At 33.1% G+C, this 24,300-nt stretch overlaps 1 protein-coding gene across 11 annotated transcripts in view; it reads left to right on the top strand.

Annotated features, from left to right (window-relative positions):
• Window positions 1-24,300, top strand: part of chico (insulin receptor substrate 1 chico) — a 179,958-nt gene that overhangs the window by 21,129 nt on the left and 134,529 nt on the right. The gene's annotated exons all lie outside the window — the stretch shown is intronic.

Raw genomic sequence — 24,300 nt, 5'->3', positions numbered from 1 at the left:
TTCGGGTCTATTGTAGAGCACAACCATAGTTATCTCGCCAGAAAATAGGTTTCAAGGAAAGTATACTGTATGTATTTTTGGTTGATCATACAGTACTTCCATGGTCCTTTTGGTAGGTTCTAGTTTGGCAATTTTCTTCCTATTTGATGCCATTTCAAATAACTGATGTTTACTTCTACAAATGAAGTGCTGGTACTTCAGGATTCAGTGTATACTCTAAACCTTTTGAAGGCCATTGGGCATATTTTATGTCCACTTTTCTGGGCTCAACCTGTGCCGGCCAGTGAAATGCTCCTATTGCACCATTTCTAAGGAATATAACTGAATTACGCTAGATGAAAGCATATAAACGGTGCAATAGGAGCATTTCACTGGGCGGCACAGGTCTCTCGCCCAGAAATAGATTTTTCCTTCGTCAAAATCCCTTTTCTACTCTCCAGGGCAGTTTATCTTCTCTTATTTATGTACAGAATTTGCAAATTTTACAAATTATGTGAAATTGTAGTCTTGTCTTAAATCGTGCTAAGTTGAGGTAAGCAAAATGTTCAAAATGTGGTCTGGAGCTTGGGGGACAAATCATTTTGGGAGTGGTTGGTGTTCTAAAGTATTCCTAATTAAAAAAAAAAAGTTAAATTTAGATGTTTACTGTATCTCCAATCATTTGTGCAAGAGCTTTTTGAATGAAACCATATTAACTCTGTTTTGCTCTTGCAGTATATTAGTTAACTGTATAGTATTCTGTTTACATTTAAGTTTGGTAAAAAAAAAAGTAGTATTTACTAGATAATGTTATACTATTACAACATAGACTGCTTTATGCTTAGTTTTATTGGAGGGGGGGGGGCAAACATAGATAAAAAAAAACTGACCAGGCATCCGAAATTTAAGAAAATTTTATTTTATATTTTGACTCAGGAACTTGAAGCACAGACATAGGAGAAATAGGGGAGGAAATTTCACATTCAGAATAAAGTAAAGATTTTAGAAAATATTCCAACCCTTCAAGTTATCCTTTCTAAAGAATTGATTATCAGAGGCATATTTAATGGATTAGGAGATGCTGCTAAGCCAAAGAGGTACACACAATACCACTTTCCATAAATATACTTCACTCTTCAAGTGATAGAACTACAGTACAGTGTTTAGCTTTGTTTGGAGGGGGTGGGGCAAAGCCCATTATGTCACTTTATGTACTGTGTCATCAACCTATCTCCATGGGAATGCAGAATTTTGTGACATCTTCATTCTTGCGATATGGCAGCGAAGCGAGTAGTCAAGTCTTTGGTGCCTATAAGAATCTCTCTTATATTGGGGCTCTGTATGGGATTACTCTGTAGGAAGCTATGTACCTCAGGTCATTATTATAATTACTAAAGTACGTGCCCCGTCAAAAATGATGGCTAAATGCACATAGATGCACACTAGCACATTCTACTGTTTCCTGACTACAACCCCTCTAACCAGGGTATGACAACAGTACTCCCTCTGCCCTTACCCTGGTGAGGCTTGGAGAGACAGTGTGTTTATATGTCTTGCTGCTGAGCTTGACCTGAAATAAATATATGTATTTACTATATGTGTATATATATATATATATATATATATATATTATATATGTGTATATATATATATTTTATTTATGTGTATATATATATATATATATATATATATATATATATATATATATATATATATATATATATATATATATACTGTATATATATATTTATGTATATGTATATTTATTGATTTATTTATATTTATTCAGACACTTGCACTTTTATTATATAGGGGAGATTATTACTATTAATATTTCAAGCCAAGCTTCAGCCATATTTGGAAAAGTAAGTTACACTCCCAATGTCCCCATTAGGAAAAGCAGCCTTGTGAGGAAAAGAAACTGAGAAGTACTATAATGACCAAACTAACTGTACAAAAAATAAATAAACAAAAAAGCAAGACAAATAAAGATCAATAATGTTTGATAGATAAGTAACACACAAACAGATGACGAAAAGCAGCCTTGTGAGGAAAAGAAACTGAGAAGTACTGCAATGACCAAACTAACTGTACAAAAATAAATAAATAAACAAAAAAAGCAAGACAAAGATCAATAATGTTTGATAGATAAGTAACACACAAACAGATGACAACATTGCATCTCATTACAGTTTCCACATATGTGTCCTCACCTGTGACCAGGGGTAGAACAGGTGGGGGGACGTCTTTTCTGACGTAACTGGTTTTAATACAAAAGTGTTTCCCCTTCCGTATTCTTTCAACTGGCAGCTTTCCCATAATTAGTCTTTGCTATAACTGCGTATTTCATCTTTTACATTTATCATATTAAGTTTTGTAGGAGTTGCTTTATTCAAGTTCCATAGGATTTGCTTTATTAAGTTCTATAGAATTTGCTTTGTAAAGTTCCATAGGATTTGATATATTAAGTTCTATAGGATTTGCTTTGTAAAGTTCCATAGGATTTGCTTTATTAAGTTCTATAGAATTTGCTTTATTAAGTTCTATAGGATTTGCTTTATTAAGTTCCATAGGATTTGATTTATTAAGTTCCATTGGATTTGTTTTACTAAGTTCTATAGAATTTGCTTTATTAAGTTCCATTGGATTTGTTTTATTAAGTTCTGTAGGAGTTGCTTTATTAAGTTCTGTAGGATTTGCTTTATTAAGTTCCATAGGATTTGATTTATTAAGTTCCGTAGGATTTGCTTTGTTAAGTTCTGTAAGAGTTGCTTTATTAAGTTCCATAGGATTTGCTTTATTAAGTTCCATAGGATTTGCTTTATTAAGTTCCATTGGATTTGTTTTACTAAGTTCTGTAGTATTTGCTTTGTTAAGTTCTATAGAATTTGCCTTATTAAGTTCCATAGGATTTGCTTTATTAAGTTCCATAGGATTTGCTTTATTAAGTTCCATAGGATTTGCTTTATTAAGTTCCATTGGATTTGTTTTACTAAGTTCTGTAGGATTTGCTTTATTAAGTTCCATAGGATTTGCTTTATTAAGTTCCATAGGATTTGCTTTATTAAGTTCCATTGGATTTGTTTTACTAAGTTCTGTAGTATTTGCTTTGTTAAGTTCTAAAAGATTTGCTTTATTAAGTTCCATAGGATTTGCTTTAAGTTCTATAAGATTTGCTTTATTAAGTTCCATAGGATTTGCTTTATCAAGTTCCATAGGATTTGCTTTATCAAGTTCCATAGGATTTGCTTTATTAAGTTCTGTAGGATTTGCTTTATTAAGTTCCATTGGATTTGCTTTATTAAGTTCTATAGGATTTGATTTATAAAGGTCCACAGGATTTGCTTTATTAAGTTCTATAGAATTTTCTTTATTAAGTTCCATAGGATTTGCTTTATTAAGTTCCGTAGGATTTGCTTTATTGAGTTACATAGAATTTGCTTTATTAAGTTCCATATGGTTAGCATTATAAAGTTCCATAGGATTTGCTTTATAAAGTTCCATAGGATTTGATTTATAAAGGTCCACAGGATTAGCTTTATAAAGTTCCATAGTATTTGCTTTATTAAGTTCCATAGGATTTGATTTACAAAGTTCCATAGGATTTGCTTTATTAAGTTCCATAGGATTTGCTTTATTAAGTTTCATGGGATTTTATTTACAAAGTTCCATAGGATTTGCTTTATTAAGTTTCATAGGATTTTATTTACAAAGTTCCATAGGATTTGCTTTATTAAGTTTCATAGGATTTTATTTACAAAGTTCCATAGGATTTGCTTTATTAAGTTTCATAGGATTTTATTTACAAAGTTTCATAGGATTTGCTTTATTAAGTTTCATAGGATTTTATTTACAAAGTTTCATAGGATTTGCGTTATTAAGTTTCATAGGATTTGCGTTATTAAGTTTCATAGGATTTTATTTACAAAGTTCCATAGGATTTGCGTTATTAAGTTTCATAGGATTTTATTTACAAAGTTCCATAGGATTTGCTTTATTAAGTTTCATAGGATTTTATTGACAAAGTTCCATAGGATTTGCTTTATTAAGTTTCATAGGATTTTATTGACAAAGTTCCATAGGATTTGCTTTATTAAGTTTCATAGGATTTTATTGACAAAGTTCCATAGGATTTGCTTTATTAAGTTTCATAGGATTTTATTGACAAAGTTCCATAGGATTTTATTGACAAAGTTCCATAGGATTTGCGTTATTAAGTTTCATAGGATTTTATTTACAAAGTTCCATAGGATTTGCGTTATTAAGTTTCATAGGATTTCATTTACAAAGTTCCATAGGATTTGCGTTATTAAGTTTCATAGGATTTCATTTACAAAGTTTCATAGGATTTGCGTTATTAAGTTTCATAGGATTTCATTTACAAAGTTTCATAGGATTTGCCTTATTAAGTTTCATAGGATTTCATTTACAAAGTTCCATAGGATTTGCCTTATTAAGTTTCATAGGATTTCATTTACAAAGTTCCATAGGATTTGCTTTATTAAGTTTCATAGGATTTTATTTACAAAGTTCCATAGGATTTGGTTCCATAAAGGAACAATCCTTCTCTCCAAACACAAGAAGTTTATCAACAAGATTGACAGGTGCTTGTTACCTAAGTCAGTTACTCATGTTTTAATATTTGAAATTCACGAGAAAAAATGTATTTGTATATATTTCATTTAGAATGTTGTTTAGCTATTCGTTTCATGATATGACTTGTCTTAAGTAATACAAAATGATAACTATAAGATCTGTTACTATTTTTAGAATATTTTATTGTTAGTTTTTCTCATATCGTTTATTTATTTCCTTATTTTTTTCCTCACTTGGCTATTTTCTCAAATTGGGAGCCCTCGGGATTATAGTGTCTTGCTTTTCCATCTAGGGTTGTAGCTTAGCTGATAAACTCTGTTACTATTCGTAGAATATTTTATCGTTAATTTTTCTCATATCGTTTATTTATTTCCTTATTTTTTTCCTCACTTGGCTATTTTCTCAAATTGGGAGCCCTTGGGCTTATAGCATCTTGCTGTTACTGGTTTTAGAATACTTTATTGTTAATTTTTCTCATGTCGTTTATTTATTTCCTCATTTTTTCCCTCACTTGGCTATTTTCTCAAATTGGGAGCCCTTGGGCTTATAGTATCTTGCTTTTTGCAACTGGGGTTGTAGCTTAGCTGATAATGATAATAATAATGATAATAATAATAATAATAATAATAATAATAATGATAATACATACATACATCATCACATACATATACCAAAGGCACTTCCCCCAATTTTGGGGGGTAGCCGACATCAACAAATGAAACAAAACAAAATAATAATAATAATAATGATAATAATAATTATAATAATGTCACATAAGCATTGGTCGTCATATCGTGTCCTATGTATGGGTTCCTTATAGGCTATGATTCAGTTGAAAATTTAAGATACAATTTACAAGAATTAATTGGCCCTACTGATCAGCATTCCTTATACATGATAGTTTTACCAACGTGTGAAAACTCTAGAGGCCTGACACCCTTGCTTTATTATTATTATTATTATTACTTGCTAAGCTATAACCCTAGTTGGAAAAGCAGAATGCTATAAGCCCAGGGGCTCAAACTGGGAAAATAACCCAGTGAGAAAAGGAAAAAAAGGAAAATATTATTATTATTATTATTATTATGAACCCTAGTTGGAAAAGCAGAATGCTATAAGCCCAGGGGCTCAAACTGGGAAAATAGCCCAGTGAGAAAAGGACAAAAAGGAAAATAAGATATTTTAAGAAAAGTAACAACATTAAAATATCTACATAAACTATAAAAACTATTCGTACGGTAAGCCAGTCATGCACTTTTGCATATCTTAACATTCTTTTCACATTGATGTTTTATCTGTTTTTAGAATATTTCTCTAGACTAAAAAATCCTTATCCAATAGTGAAGATCTATCCTGTTCTTTCCCAATCAATTTTTTGATCAGCTTTTTATGTGGAACAGGTTGACATATTATTATTATTACTATCCAAGCTACAACCCTAATTGGAAAAGCAAGATGCTATAAGCCCAGGGGCTCCAATAGGGAAAAATAGCCCAGTGAGGAAAGGAAATAAAGAAATAAATAACTGAAGAGAACAAATTAACAATAAATCATTCTAAAAAAAGTAATGTCAAAAGAGATATGTCATATATAAACTATTAACAACGTCAAAAACAAATATGTCATATATAAACTATAAAAAGACTCATGTCCGCCTGGTCAACAAAAAAGCATTTGCTCCAACTTTGAACTTTTGAAGTTCTACTGATTAAACAACCCGATTAGGAAGATCATTCCACAACTTGGTAGTTTATAGGCTATATGAGTGATCTGTTTTAATGTTGTTGCTGTTCTTAAAATATTCTAGTTTTATTGTTCATTACTTTTCATATAGTTATTTATTTCCTTTTCTTATTGGGCTATTTTTCCCTGTTGGTGCCCTTGGGCATATAGCATCCTGCTTTTATTATTATTATTATTATTATTATTATTATTATTATTATTATTATTATTTGCTAAGCTACAACCCTAGTTGGAGAAGCGGGATGGTATAATCCCAGGGGCTCCAACAGGGAAAATAGCCTAGTGGGGAAAGGAAACAAGGAAAATTGAAGTATTTTAACAGTAACAAAATAAAGTAAATATTCCAACTAAGGTTGTAGCTGAGGTAGTAATGATAATAATAATAGTAACAATTATTATTATTATTATTATTGTTATTATTATTATTATTATTATATGATACGTTGTCCCAGTAAAATAACTATTGCCATAGTTCCATCTATGTTCTTTACTTACTAAGTAATATTGTGCCTTTGACTGTTATTCTCACTCCTATCACTTTTATCTGGAATAAAAATTATTCCTCATATATTTGCACATCGTGCCTTTCCTGTATTCAGACCATGGTTGCCAGGTTTTCCAAATGAGAAAAGGCCAACGTCTGATCAACTGCATCTTTAAAAGGCCAACCTAATTGTAGAAAAAAGGCCGAAAACAGCATTTAATGCTAACCAATTTCAAAAGGCCAAATTTAGGTATCGAGCACGAAAAAAAGGCCAAATTTGGAGGGTTTTTTTGGCAAGAAAAGGCCAATCTGGCAACCCTGATTCAGACATGCCTTACACAGTCATAAGTCACAACATCGGAGACGCTTGCGACGCTAGCGTAACATTTAGCGGCATTCAATTCTCCGCCCCTATAAATATTCTAGTTACACTGTTTCTAGTCACTCATACTAGCATTATAGATTTAAACCTAAATAATTTCACACTCGCTTAATGCAGTTCTGTCTCAATTTCATCTCCAATTTCTCTCTCTGTATATATTTAACATTTTATTGGTAAATTTCATCCACAATTCTCTCTCTCTCTCTCTCTCTCTCTCTCTCTCTCTCTCTCTCTCTCTCTCTCTCTCTCTCTCTCTCTCTCTCTCTCTCTCTCTCTATATATATATATATATATATGCACATATATATACACACACACACATATATAAAAATATATATATATATATATATATATATATATATATATATATATATATATATATGTATATATGTATGTATATATATATATATATATATATATATATATATATATATATATATATATATATATGTATATATGTATGTATATATATATATATATATATATATATATATATGTATATATGTATGTATATATATATATATGTGTGTGTGTATATATGTATATATATATATATATATATATATATATATATATATATATATATATATACAATATATATATATATATATATATATATATATATATATATGTATATATATATATGTATATATATATATATATATATATGTATATATGTGTATATATATGTATATATGTATATATATATATATATATATATATATATATATATATATATATATATATATATATATATATATATATGTTATTGGTAAACTTGGTTCATTAACTTTCCTGTGAGGTTAATTTCAAAATGAGGAATTTCTCATAAGATGCATATTTTGATAAGTAAGTTTAACAAAAAAATTTATACAAATCCTCAGATTGACTTTCAAGTGTCAGCTACTTCGAGCGCTATCCGAACCTGCCTAAATGATATCGAAATGTAAATTCTTGAGCCAAACTTTTTTTTCCACATTATGTTAACAATAGTAACATTCGAAGCTCATTCTTTGTTTTGCTCAATGACCATTCTTATGTCTCTTCAATATCGGTCTTTCAAAGAAAATGCGAAATTTAAAAGAAAAAAAAACTAAGTTATTTATAGTATTGAAAAAAGGATAGATAATAGCGTTGAAAAAAGAGCTAATAGCATTGGAAAAAAATAGGTAATAGCATTAGAAAAAATAGCTAATAGCATTGGAAAAAAATAGGTAATAGCATTAGAAAAAATAGTTAATAGCATTGGAAAAAAATAGGTAATAGCATTGGAAAAATTAGCTAATAGCATTGAAAAAAAAATAGGTAATAGCATTAGAAAAAAGAGCTAATAGCATTGGAAAAAAGTAGGTAATAGCATTAGAAAAAAGAGCTAATAGCATTGGAAAAAAATAGGTAATAGCATTAGAAAAAATAGCTAATATCATTGGAAAAATATCACTAATAGCCAAGTTCATGGATATTCTGCCAAATGAGCCAGGATGCTATGCAATTTGTCATTGCAGCCAATACAGTACACAATTTTATGACGTCTTAGCTGTCAGTATCTAATATGAATAACGTTCTGATCCACATACAGTATACAGGAGTCGGCTATACATGGTGATACTCACTCTCTCTCTCTCTCTCTCTCCCTCTCTCTCTCTCTCTCTCTCTCTCTCTCTCTCTCTCTCTCTCTCTCTCTCTCTGGCGTCGTACACAGTTTAATATGAACAAATACAGGAAGAATATAAATGAAATAGAAATAAGGTACATCTCTCTCTCTCTCTCTCTCTCTCTCTCTCTCTCCTCTCTCTCTCTCTCTCTCTCTCTCTCTCTCTCTCACACGTTATCTGGCGTCGTAAGCAGTTAAATACGAACAAGTACAGGAACAATATAAATGAAATAGAAAAAAAAGTACATTACCCCATTTTCAGACAGATGAAAATGAAAAGCATAGTTGCAAAGTTCTGGCAAAATAGATGAAAATGAAAAGCATAGTTGCAAAGTTCTGGCAAAATAGATGAAAATGAAAAGCATAGTTGCAAAGTTCTGGCAAAATAGATGAAAATGAAAAGCATAGTTGCAAAGTTCTGGCAAAATAGATGAAAATGAAAAGCATAGTTGCAAAGTTCTGGCAAAATAGATGAAAATGAAAAGCATAGTTGCAAAGTTCTGGCAAAATAGATGAAAATGAAAAGCATAGTTGCAAAGTTCTGGCAAAATTTTGCAATTCCAGTGTGCTTTAGTTTTACAAGCATGCTGCCAGAAGAGAGTAATCGTATGTATTTACAAAGACTACTGTAGTTCCGGTTACAGCTGCTACTCGAATCGTCTTTCCCCCTCCCTTTGGGTTGTTGTGGCCTGATTGGTAACGTCTCTGCCTGGTGTTTGCCAGACGGGGGTTCGAGTCCCGCTCAGACTCGTTAGTGCCTTTAGTGCCTACAACCTTACCATCCTTGTGAGCTAAGGGTGGGGGCAGGGGTTTCGGGGAGCCTATAGGTCTATCTGTTGAGTCATCAGCAGCCACTGCCTGGCCCTCCCTGGTCCTAGCTTGGGTGGAGAGGGGCCTTGGGCGCTGATCATATAATATATGGTCAGTCTCTAGGGCATTGTCCTGCTTGCTAGGGCAATGTCACTGTCCCTTGCCTCTGCCATTCATGAGCGACTTTTAAACCTACCCTTTCCTGAGAGAGTATGCAAGATGCTTTCGATGCTTTCGGTTAACTTCCTGTTTTCGGATGCTTCGTTGTCTGCACCATTTCTTTTTATAGCCAACTTGTATTTGGTTTCAGAGTCAAGGTCGAAAGTCTTATTAGGTTTTCTGGTTTCTGATAAAGGTTAATTCGTGCGTTTACATGGTTGTAGTGATGAGGACGTGCCAGTTAGATTAATACAAGGTCGTAAATATTATATATATATGTGTATGTATATATATACATATATATATGTGTATGTATATATATATATATATATATATATACTGTATGTATATACATATACTGTATGTATATATATATGTATGTATGTATGTATGTATATATGTATATATATATATATGTATATATATATATATATATATATATATATATATATATATATATATATATATATATATATATATACAGTATATATATATATATATATATACATATATGTATATATATATATATATATATATATATATATATATATATATATATATATATATATATATATATATATATATTTTATATCTCCATCATAGCCTGAGTCTTTAATGCTGAAATATTTACCAGAATCACAAATCGACTGTGACCAGAATAACTAATTTTGTCTTCATGTTTTACTGTAACTGCTCAGATGATTTTGTAACTGTTCTGATATCTTTGTAGCTGAGTAATTGCATAATAATGTCATAAAACTTACAATAACGATTTGCCAACCCTTAAGCAATTTTGCGAGTTAGCAAAGTCATGCTTTATATGTCCGTCATTCACATTTTTTTCTTCCATGCATTGCTTTGTTTTATTATTTCTGGATTCCAGTTATGCTTACCGTATATAAAGAATCCTCCAGACACTTTTAAGCATAGTTATTTTTGTGATTATTATTGCAAACATAACTATAGTCCATTTCTTTTAGCGATGCATATTTGCACCGACTCGCGGCGGTGCCCTTTTAGCTCGGAAAAGTTTCTGGATCGCTGATTGGTTGGACAAGATAATTCTAACCAATCAGCGATCAGGAAACTTTTCCGAGCTAAAAGGGCACCGCCGCGAGTCGGTGCAAATATGCATCGCTAAAAGAAATGGACTATAGTAAAGGTCTTTAGCTTAGTACAGGATGATGCCAAGGTTAAGTAAAGCGATACTTGAAATGAATCTAACGATGGAGGAAGGTTGGTGTTGGGGATGGTGATATCCAAGATTCACATTAGACTTTGGTGATATCGAGTCCATATTAATGAAATTAATTCCTTGGATGATTTCTGTATCTCTTAAATGGTTGTCGTTACAGCTGTAAGTGGGTTACAGTGTCAGAATTCTAGAGAAATTCTAATTTTTTTTTTCTAGATCTGCTATGTGATGTGGCGATATCCGAGTTCACATTAGATTTTGGGTGATATCGAGTCCATACTAATGAAATTCATTCCTTGGACGATTTCTGTATCTCTTAATTGGTTGTCGTTACAGCTGTAAGTGGGTTACAGTGTCAGAATTCTAGAGAAATTTTAATTTTTTTTTTCTAGATCTGCTATGTGATGGTTCGGAGACTCCGTAACCGAATACATAGTTACTCATATTCCTATGCAAGTGGCATTTTTAGATTTATTTCAGAAGCAGGTCTTCTGAAAACTAATTCACTTTTATGACATTCAACTTTTATGATTTTAATTGAATACTCTTTTATTTTTGTTTTATTTTATTTTTTATTTTTGTATACATAAATTAAATGTTACCGGCGTCAATGACCTTAGATGTCAGGATGCCTGAAAACCTTAAATCAATCAATCAATCTACTAAAAGTTATTCCAAAGTTAATACTGTATTGATACCAAGAATCATCACTAAGGATACCTAAAGTTATTTGTAACATTATCCTGGCAGTTAAAATTCTGCCAAGGTTAGGAAATTACAAATTAAATCTGATTTTGTGAATTAATCAAGAGATCATTTCATTTTTATTGAGATTTTTTCCTTACCACTGAGTGCTGTTGATTATGAAATCACAGCTAAATTTTTAAATAATGTTCCATGAATTAACCTTTAGACCCAAAGGAAAAAGCTTAGTCACTGTACTATTATTTGAATGACACTTGGTATCGGTCACGTGGCATGATTTAAATGTTTATAACTGTATCTGGCGTCATATACTTTGATTTAAATGATTATAACTGTATATGGCGTCATATACTTTGATTTAAAGGATTATAACTGTATATGGCGTCATATACTTTGATTTAAAGGATTATAACTGTATATGGCGTCATATACTTTGATTTAAAGGATTATAACTGTATATGGCGTCATATACTTTGATTTAAAGGATTATAACTGTATATGGCGTCATATACTTTGGTTTAAATGATTATAACTGTATATGGCGTCATATACTTTGATTTAAATGATTATAACTGTGTATGGCGTCATATACTTTGATTTAAATGTTTATAACTGTATATGGCGTCATATACTTTGATTTAAATGATTATAACTGTGTATGGCGTCATATACTTTGATTTAAATGTTTATAACTGTATATGGCGTCATATACTTTGGTTTAAAGGATTATAACTGTATATGGCGTCATATACTTTGATTTAAAGGATTATAACTGTATATGGCGTCATATACTTTGATTTAAAGGATTATAACTGTATATGGCGTCATATACTTTGATTTAAAGGATTATAACTGTATATGGCGTCATATACTTTGGTTTAAATGATTATAACTGTATATGGCGTCATATACTTTGATTTAAATGATTATAACTGTGTATGGCGTCATATACTTTGATTTAAATGCTTATAACTGTGTATGGCGTCATATACTTTGATTTAAATGTTTATAACTGTATATGGCGTTTACCTGTATCGGTTCTCGACGTACCGTCACCACCTCGCTCGGCCGATTTTCATACCTTGAGCTATACACTAATGGGGGATGAAATTGACACCGCTGAACATACCCATTGTATGTCTATTTTAGCAGAAGGAAAAAAAACACCTGCTAACGAAAAAGATGTAATTGATCTAAATGGTAGCAATGTATTGTCACCACAGAGAGAAGGATTGTAGCAATATATTGTCACCACAGAGAGAAGGATTGTAGCAATGTATTGTCACCACAGAGAGAAGGATTGTAGCAATGTATTGTCACCACAGAGAGAAGGATTGTAGCAATGTATTGTCACCACAGAGAGAAGGATTGTAGCAATGTATTGTCACCACAGAGAGAAGGATTGTAGCAATGTATTGTCACCACAGAGAGAAGGATTGTAGCAATGTATTGTCACCACAGAGAGAAGGATTGTAGCAATGTATTGTCACCACAGAGGGAAGGATTGTAGCAATGTATTGTCACCACAGAGAGAAGGATTGTTTGAAAGAAAAAAAAAAGCCCAATTTCAGATGTACGTGAGAGAGAAGAGAGGTGTTGTAAAGGGAAGGATGACGGGCCGGGGGTAGGGGGTGGGGGGGGGGGGGGTGGCGGCTTGCCTCAAAGTAGTTGGCGTCACCTCACGAGTGGCATACCCTGACCCAATTGGCATCATGGCTTGCTCGCTACCCGCACTGGTTGGCCCTACTACTACTGCTCAACCAAACCTACCTCTCTCTCTCTCTCTCTCTCTCTCTCTCTCTCTCTCTCTCTCTCTCTCAATAGAAGAAGAATCTCCTATATATAATAGAACAAGTGTCTGGGGATATACTGTATCTCTCTCTCTCTCTCTCTCTCTCTCTCTCTCTCTCTCTCTCTCTCTCTCTCTCTCTCTCTCTCTCTTACTCTCTCTCAATAGAAGTAGAATCTCCCATATATAATAGAACAAGTGTCTGGAGATATATATATATATATATATATATATATATATATATATATATATATATATATATATATATTCTATATTTCTGGTCACGCTCATCTGTCCCCCGTCCCCAAGGAGAAGTGAGAATGAATAGTCATACCGTGGTGAGAGGATGTGTATGCGTGCATACACATCCCAGTGATTTTTGAAGTCATTGTACACTAGTATAGGCTATATACACACACATGCACGCCGATGACGTATATCATAATAAAGTAGAACTTTCATTATGAAAAATGTTTAATATGACCATGAAGAGAAAGTATGCAAGGAGGAACAGGCAGCGTGTCGGTCATAGCAGCAGCAACAGCAGCAGGCAGCATAAGCAGCAGCAGCTCTGTCGGGATGGGCAGCTAGCAGCAAGTGTGGCTGGGAGGAAGTGGATCAGGATCGAAATAATCAATGGTGGGAGTCATTAGGAAGTCATGTTACTTACTTCTTCTTCTTCTTCTTCTTCTTATTTTTCTTCTTCTTACTTTAACCCTTTCGAATATTCTTCTTCTTCTTCTTCTACTTCTTCTTCTTCTTCTTCTTCTTCTCATTTTTTCTTCTTCGTCATCTTACTTTAACCTTTTCGAATATTCTTTTTCTTCTTCTTCTTCTTCTTCTTCTTCTTCTTCCGTCGTCCTCTTCCTCTTCCATCCATGTTCTTCTCCGTCATCCCACTTTAACTCTTTCGAATATTCTTCTTCTTCTTCTTCTTCTTCTTCTAATGCTTTCGTCGTCCTCTTCCCATCCATTTTCTTCTCCGTCATCTCACTTTTAACTCTTTCGATTATTCTTCTTCTTCTTCTTCCCATTCCTGTTTTTTCTTCTTCGTCATCTCACTTTAACTCTTTCGAACATTCTTTTTGTTTCTGTTTACTCTTCATCTTGAAGGTTAGAGGTGTAGAAGGGGGGGGGGGGTTAAAACCCCCCCTGTCTGTCCTCTCCCTTTCCCTCCTCTTCCCCCCTCTTTTCTCCCCTCTCGCTGCCATCAAGTTAAAGGAAGTTTGCTTTCGAATTATATTTATATAAAGAATCAATTATATAGTTTTTACCATTAAGTTTTTTTTAAATTAAAAAAAAAAATGTCGTCGGTGCTGAAAATAACCCTTCGCTGACTCACGATCAATTGGCAGACGTTTTATTTATGGCGCCAGACACAAATAAGCTGCTCTTGGGACGGGTGAGAGTCTCTCTCTCTCTCTCTCTCTCTCTCTCTCTCTCTCTCTCTCTCTCTCACAGGTTAGAACTAGAAATATTGAGATGCATTCTTCCAATTGGTCATGAAGTTGCGATGGATTTAACATTTATCGACGGTGGTAAATTATCTCGCCTATATTTAGTTTTGCAGTTATAATATGAGTGTTTTTTTTTTTGCTTGTCATAAATAAATTCTCAAAGCAGCATACTTGTATTAAAACACACACACACATATATATATATATGCAGAAGAACCACAGGGAAAATGAAAATACAGAATATACACTTGAGTCCTGACTAGTTTCGTGTTACTTCCTCAGAGGACTGATTTATTGAGAGAGGTTTCTTACATTTTATAGGGAAAGCAAAAGTACGAACATACATATAGAGATTTAGAGAACAATGACACTCCCTTACCCGCTACCTGGGTTTGCCCACGTTAGAGATAAAAATCACCCTATTAATTGGTCAGGTGCAAAGAAATTGGTTTATTCAAATAACTTAGTAGAAAGAAACATCATAGAGTCCAGTTTCATAAAAGAAACCTTTGAAAACAACTTGAATATTGGTCATGGAATGTATAAACTCGACGCCTTTATATGTAAAGAGATTTGTAAACTATATAAAAAAACATTAACCACTTAATGTAGAATTGAATGTATTGTGAATAATTAACGTCGGTGTGAAATTAATATTTAGACCTAAGCTACCATTCATTAAAGGAAACAATTATTTTATATAGTATGCATAAGTATATTGGTACTATATAGTGTTATGCTAGATATAAGTATTGATATATACATGATTATATGTTTATGATATTAATGTTGTATACATATGAATGTATATATGCATAGGTATGTATGTGTATATATGTATACATGTATATATGTGTGTGTGTATATATGTATATGTGTATGTGTATGTATATGTATGTGTATGTGTAAGTATTTATGTATATGTATATGTATTTGTATCTGTATGTATGTATATATATGTATATGTGTATGTATATGTATATGTATGTGTGTGTGTATGTATGTACATGTATATGTGTGTATGTGTATATATATATGTATATGTATGTATATATATGTATATATGTATATATATATATATATATATATATATATATATATATATATATATATATGTGTGTGTATATGTGTATGTATGTGTATATGTATGTATATATATATGTATATATATTTGTATTTTTGTGTATGTTTTGCTTATGTATTTATATAGATAAGGCTACCGCAGTGACATATAAATAACTGTAATGAAAGTAAAATAAGAAGAAAACAAGAATATACCCGCCACTAGAAATGACCCTTTTTAGCAGGTGTCTAACGAGCTTTCGGACTCCTCCTACGCACACCTGAGTCAAACCCAGGTAGCGGGTAAGGGAGTGTCATTGTTCTCTAAATCTCTATATGTATGTTCGTACTTTTGCTTTCCCTATAAAATGTAAGAAACCTCTCTCAATAAATCAGTCCTCTGAGGAAGTAACACGAAACTAGTCAGGACTCAAGTGTATATTCTGTATTTTCATTTTCCCTGTGGTTCTTCTGCATCTGAGCATCACGTTTTCCTGTGATTTTTACGCATATATATATATATATATATGTATATATATATATATATATATATATATATATATATATATATATATGATAAATTTTTGCACATTTAAACGTGTTTCTTTCATATTTCAAATAAGCCATATACAGTATATCAATACATTAAAGTCTGGATTCTCTTAACGACCTCGGGATCAGAGCCCCAGGCGGAACCGCCCAAAGACTATAATATCGGACCGGCGGGGATTTGAACCCTCGTCCAGGATATATATATATATATATATATATATATATATATATATATATATATATATATATATATATATATATATATAGATATGCACGCACACGCGCATACAGTTTCAACCCTCTCCACCCCCTTCCCCATTTCCTAACTACAACACGGTAGTTGTGGTTTCCAAGCCTATCTCTCAGGTTACCTCCCCCCTTTCAATTGGGTATGACTACTCCCTCCTACCAAAGGGACGGGGAGAGACCGAGTAGTCATACATTTACCAATACCGCTCAGTTCGACCGATATTTGTAGTTCTGATAGTTGCATAAACTATTTATCCTCTTGACATGCCATGACCAAATTGCCCTTATAGATAGCTATTTCACAGAGAAAATATCACTATCCTATTCAACCTTTTATTGATGAAGTTATGATGATAGATTTTTTAATATATTTTTTGTTATATCTGTTAATATAAACTAGCCGCGTCAGCAGCGCATGATCCCCAACACACGCACCAACACCCATGCCTGCTCTACAAGCACTTTCCTGTTGGGCGTTAAAGAAATTCTAATACCTCTTCCATTCTCCACACATGATCAGAACATCTCCAAACACTGGTTCACTCTGTCAATCCTTTCACCACTTAATGACTGTCATCTGGCTAGGTGGTCCCTTCTTTTCCTCTTGTCTTCATGATATGGTATCCTTCGAAAAGTCCTTTGCATGTATGGGCTGCACCACTCCTCAGGTCACATATTAATGGTTCGGGTATTCTCATATCCTACTACCCAATGAACACCCAATTAATTCAATGAAATAACTGAGAAGACTAATACGAGTAAATTGCTTCAAATTCTTCAACAGTATTAATTGTTGCTCCATCGTCCTGATATCCACATATCTACAAACTTTCTTAACCATTTGTTTAGTGGTTTTTTTCGAAGAGATTTGCATATATCCTTGGAACACTTTTTAACCATTTGTTGAATAATTGTTTACTTAATTATCTCAACCATTTGTTGAGTTGAGGTTTATTTAAGGTCTTAATCATTTGTTGAGTTGGAGTTTACTTAATGATCTCAACCATTTGTTGAGTTGAGGTTTTACTTAAGGTCTTAACCATTTGTTGAGTTGGGTTTTACTTAAGGGTTTTAACAATTGGTGGGGTGGGGGTTTACTAAAGGGTCTTAACCATTTGTTGAGTTGGGAGTTGGGTTTTACATAAGGGTCTTATCCATTTGTTGAGTTGGGGTTTACTTAATGGTCTTAACCATTTGTTGAGTTGAGTTTCACATAAGGGTCTTATCCATTTGTTGAGTTGGGTTTTTCATAAGGTTCTTAACCATTTGTTAAGTAGGCTTTTAAATGAAGGTCTTTTTACCGAGGTTTTAGCCTTTTTCTTTACCTCCTTTCCTGGTTCATTCAGCGAGTTGCCCGGCATCAATGACCTTAGATGTCAGGATGCCTGAAAACTTTAAATCAATCAATCAATCAATCAGCGAGTTGCACCCCGTTGTTGAGTGACCTCCAAGGCCCCAACACTTCTAGTAGGACTGGGAGCCAGAGAAAAATGAATTAAGTTTTCGCCACTTTCTTTGTTTTTATTTTCCGAATCAAGGATGTTCCTCTATGCATTTAATTTCCACATTATCATCCGCCTGAGAGAGAGAGAGAGAGAGAGAGAGAGAGAGAGAGAGAGAGAGAGAGAGAGAGAGAGAGAGAGAGAGAGAAGAAATGAATTAAGTTTTCGCCACTTTCGTTGTTTTTATTTTCCGAATCAAGGATGTTCCTTTATGCATTTAATTTCCACATTATCATCCGCATGAGAGAGAGAGAGAGAGAGAGAGAGAGAGAGAGAGAGAGAGAGAGAGAGAGAGAGAGAGAGAAGCAAGCTAGCTTTATTAGCTTCAAGTCGAGCGACTAGACAAGGCCTGCCACGCCTTTACATTGTATACATGCTCGTGCTTCTTGAATACTGAAACTTTTTTTTTTTTATCCAACACCTATCCTAGTTCGTCGATGCAAGTCTCTTTGGCGTTACAAAATTTCCGAATTATTATCTAATTACAGTTGTCTTATCTTTTTTCCTCTCTCTCTTCATGTCTCTAAATTGATCATACGGAAAACTGATTGATTGTTTCAACTTTTTTTTTTTTTTTTTTTTTTTTTTTTTTTTTTTTTTTTTTTTTATCCAACACCTATCCTAGTTCATCGATTCAAGTCTCTTTGGCGTTACAAAATTTCCGAATTATTATCTAATTACAGTTGTCTTATCTTTTTTCCTCTCTCTCTCCATGTCTCTAAATCGATCATACGGAAAACTGATTGATTGTTTCAACTTTTTTTTTTTTTATCCAACACCTATCCTAGTTCGTCAATTCAAGTATCTTTGGCGTTACAAAATTTCCGAATTATTATCTAATTACAGTTGTCTTATCTTTTTTCCTCTCTCTCTCCATGTCTCTAAATTGATCATACGGAAAACTGATTGATTGTTTCAACTTTTTTTTTTTTTTTTTATCCAACACCTATCCTAGTTCGTCAATTCAAGTATCTTTGGCGTTACAAAATTTCCGAATTATTATCTAATTACAGTTGTCTTATCTTTTTTCCTCTCTCTCCATGTCTCTAAATTGATCATACGGAAAACTGATTGATTGTTTCAACTTTGCTAACTTTTTATTATAGTATCATGTTCCACAGATACTTTTCTCCCCATTTCAGTCGCTTTTACACTAAAATTGTCACTTCATTTCAATGGTACTTCTCCCGTCTCTTAATTACATCCATACTTCACTCATTCAACAGGCCATTCTTACTTAGCGCTTTTTTTTCCTTCAACAAACCCTGTTCCTTTTTAAAAACTTGTGCAGAGCTTGCTGTCTTCTGTGCCCCGAATATATATATATATATATATATATATATATATATATATATATATATATATATATATATATATATATTTTCACCTCTTCTGTCTTCCAACAACCCTTTATAAATTGAATTCCGTTAAAAAAGAAGAGTAAGAATATATTTCGGAATGTCGCTCAAGTGTATACATTTTTCTATTTGCATTTGAACTCGTGAGTTGACCACCAACAGTTAATAAAAAAACGAAATTAACTGATGATTTATGAAATAAGGTTGATTCACACTGTGCGGTTCGTGTACGTTTACGTTTCGTCTTCGTACGGCTTTTGTTCGTAAATTATCATTACATAGAAATTAATTACGTCTATAATAATACATAGAAAATAACATATATATTCGTTGCCCTCTCCCCCCTCCGTCATTCCACTTGTTTCACATCTAGGTCGTTGTTTAAAGGTAATTTATCCCCTTGGGTCTGGGGAAGAGGGTCTTTTGGACACTGTTTAAACCAATGGTTCCCAACCTTTTCAGTCATTTCCCCCCTTCACCCAGTTCAACTATCCAGATTTCCCCCTTCATGCCCTGCCCAGCCCTCATGCCCACTCGCCTGCCTCAGAAATGGGCATGACACTCCAATTCTCCCCTTGAATATCATGTCAGTGAGAAATGATATGATCATATCACAATTGAATGGCTAACAACAAATTGCCGCACGTACTATGAGGACATTTTCCGCTTGTTTTAGTTAGTAGGTCGTGTGATTATTTCCCCCCCCTGGAAGCTTCAAAGTTCCCCCCAGGAGGAAATTTCCCCCAGGTTGGGAACCACTGGTTTAAACTGCTTGCGAAGACCTGGCGTATCACTTTAACCTAGCCCCGCAGGTATGAAACTCGCTGGTCGTCGTGTAATAGAATGTGTCGCATGACGAGGCTGTTGTATTACTCTGATTCTAGTGCAAGGTTAGCTCGTGTAGGGCATGTGCGCGGTCGTGTAATTTACTGCGACGCCAGATTTTGATTGAGTTTATATAGACTTAATGGAAAAAAAGTTGTTTAGATTTTGAATGAGTTTATATAGACTAGATGAAAAAATAGTTTTTTTAGATTTTGAATGAGTTTATATAGACTTAATGAAAAAAAAGTTGTTTAGATTTTGAATGAGTTTATATAGACTTAATGAAAAAAAGGTTTTTAGGTTTTGAATGAGTTTATAAAGACTTAATGAAAAAAAAGTTGTTTAGATTTTGAATGAGTTTATATAGACTAGATGAAAAAATAGTTTTTTTAGATTTTGAATGAGTTTATATAGACTTAATGAAAAAAAAGTTGTTTAGATTTTGAATGAGTTTATATAGACTTAATGAAAAAAAAGTTGTTTAGATTTTGAATGAGTTTATATAGACTTAATGAAAAAAAGTTGTTTAGATTTTGAATGAGTTTATATAGACTTAATGAAAAAAAAGTTGTTTAGATTTTGAATGAGTTTATATAGACTTAATGAAAAAAAGTTTTTTAAATTTTGAATGAGTTTAGCCTATATAGACTTAATGAAAAAAAAAAAGTTTTTTAGATTTTGAATGAGTTTATATAGACTTAATGAAAAAAAAGTTGTTTAGATTTTGAATGAGTTTATATAGACTTAATGAAAAAAAGTTGTTTAGATTTTGAATGAGTTTATATAGACTTAATGAAAAAAAAGTTGTTTAGATTTTGAATGAGTTTATATAGACTTAATGAAAAAAAAGTTTTTTAAATTTTGAATGAGTTTAGCCTATATAGACTTAATGAAAAAAAAAAGTTTTTTAGATTTTGAATGAGTTTATATAGACTAGATGAAAAAATAGTTTTTTTAGATTTTGAATGAGTTTATATAGACTTAATGAAAAAAAAGTTTTTTTAGATTTTGAATGAGTTTATATAGACTAGATGAAAAAATAGTTGTTTAGATTTTGAATGAGTTTATATAGACTTAATGGTTAATTTTTTTTTTAGATTTAGAACGAGTTTATATAGACTAAAATGAAAAAAAAAATAGGTTTAGAATGAGTTTATATAGACTAAATGAAAAAAAAAATAGATTTAGAATGAGTTTATATAGACTAAATGAAAAAAAATAGATTTAGAACGAGTTTATATAGACTAAATGAAAAAAAAATAGATTTAGAATGAGTTTATATATATATAGACTTAATGGAAAAAAAGTTTTTTTTAGATTTTGAACGAGTTTATATAGACTTAATGAAAAAAAGTTTTTTAGATTTTGAATGAGTTTATAAAGACTTGATGAAAAAAAAGTTTTTTAGATTTTGAATGAGTTTATAAAGACTTAATGGAAAAAAAGTTTTTTTTAGATTTTGAATGAGTTTATATAGACTTAATGAAAACAAAAGTTCTTTATGAGGTAGATTTATTAAATACGTTTGGATTTGTGGAATCTCTACTGCAAATCTTTACTTATTAAGGTCACCCATACTAGGTTGGTTTGCTGTAAGCTATCAGGCCGAAATCTCCCATCATCACTGACCAGCGTGGTGATGAAAACTGGACAAACTCCTATACATGAATAAGGACATGTCTGAGGCCTTTGTCTTGCAGGGGACTAGCAGCTGTTGCATTTTTTGTTTTATGATAATGATATTTCTCCTCAATCCGTGTAATGGAATTGCATCATACCGCAAGTGTACAAAAGTATTGTGGAGTACACTTTACATTTGCATGTACTGTACACACGCAAGTGGAGAGTAAATTATCATTAAAAGTAAATCAGTATACTTCACTCCTTTTCAAACTTGAATGAATACTGTAAGATGAAACTCTGTCTTAGACAAAATGTGCTATTTATCAAAACGTTAAGTAACAAAGATTTTTCCATTACTTACCCTGAATAAAGATATTGTATATGCTGAAAAAAATACGTTTCTGTAGTGAATTTATTTTACTGCATAAATGTAATGCATTTCTGTCTCTTTATCTTTCAAGAAGAAAACGAAGAGTTTAGTAATGAACTAATTGAATATCCATTCACATTCAAGAAGGCTCATCCGCAGCCTTTTTGGCCCTCACACAAAAATTGCGTCATTCACCTGCTGCGCCTACCCGTAAGGGGGTTAATGCACGGCCGCCGAGAATAGTGTTCATGGTTAATGCCGTCAGTGCACCTCACGTGGTGCGCTGTAAGCCTTACTTGAAGGGTTTTACAGCGTTCATGTGTCCTAACTCATTTGCTTTTCATCCATTTACTTTACCTCCATTATTGCTTCTTTTCTTCCGTCTTGCAGCGACTATTTAATGTGCTGCCAGCTCATCTAAGAAACATATCAGGAGTGAGCGTAGATGTGTTTACGAATAAGCTCGATAAATACCTAAGATGCATCCCAGACCATCCAAGACTGGAAGATGCAAAATACACCGGAAGATCCATTAGCAACTCTGGTGGATATACGAGGTGCCTCATACTGAGGGACCTGGGGGAACCCAAACAAAAAAGTAAGTAAGGTAACCTCTTTCTACTTTTACCTTGGTGGAATTATGGTATTGCCTTTGATGTAATTTGGCGCCGAATTTTCTCACGGGCCCCCAGCTCAGGGCTATTCAGCCCAGATCTTTTATTCAGTACCACCTGCTCCTTTTACACACACACGATCATTAAAGGTTTAAAGGTGGCTCATGAATGGCAGAGGCAAGGGACAGTGACATTGCCCAAGGAATCACGACAATGCCCTAGAGACTAACCATAAATCATATGATCAGCGCCCAAGCCTCCTCTCCACCCAAGCTAGGACCAAGGAGAGCCAGGCACTGGCTGCTGATGACTCCGCAGATAGACCTATAGGCTCCCCCAAACCCCCCAACCTTAGCTCGCAAGGATGGTAAGGTTGCAGACACTAATGGCACTAACGAGTCTGAGCGGGACTCGAACCCCCGACTGGCAAACACCAGGCAGAGACGTTACCAATCAGGCCACAGCAACCCTAGAGCTGTAATTACAATTCATGCTATGTACTGTAGATATAGCTAACGGGTTTTCCCAGTTTGCCATCGGCTTAATGTTTAAAGCTCGCTCATTAATGAGAGAAGCGAGCGGCAGTGACAATGCCCTAGAGGTGGTCGTGATCGTATGTGGATATGATCAGCTTCCAAACACACACTCCACCCAAGATAGGACCAGGGAGGGCCAGATAAAGGCTGCTAATGACTCAGCAGGTAGACCGATTAGCCTTCTACTTTACCTCTTCCTTTTTTCCATTTTGTTGTTTAACCTCATTGAACTCTTCATAGTGCTACTGCGCCTCCTCCCCAGCTGTACCTGGGCACTGAATGTTGTTCCCTGTAAGATAAATTACAGACAATGAGTAAGATTTAATGGAAAATATTAACTGGAAAGAAATTATTTTTTTCACACACCAAGGCCCGCCTGAACAGACCTTTAGTGTCTGATGGAGGGCGAGAAATAAACCCCTAAAAGTAAAAGTAAGTAGAAATGCCCCAGTTGAACATGGTGCCCTGAAAATTTGACTAAAACTTTACAATAATTACCCTCAGTAGAGCTGAATGTTCAATATTATTCTGAGGACGAGTTCTCTCGTTGAAAATAAAGTCTCTATCAATTAGAGATAAACAGTTTTATTTGTCCTTAGTTATCCAAGGTAACAAAAATTCAGTAACGTACCTTGGCATTTATTAAATTGCCGTAG

This window comes from Palaemon carinicauda, chromosome 26, assembly GCF_036898095.1.
Source record: "Palaemon carinicauda isolate YSFRI2023 chromosome 26, ASM3689809v2, whole genome shotgun sequence".
In the NCBI taxonomy this organism is placed as follows: Eukaryota; Metazoa; Arthropoda; class Malacostraca; order Decapoda; family Palaemonidae; genus Palaemon; species Palaemon carinicauda.
This window is presented reverse-complemented; position numbering and strand designations above follow the sequence as displayed.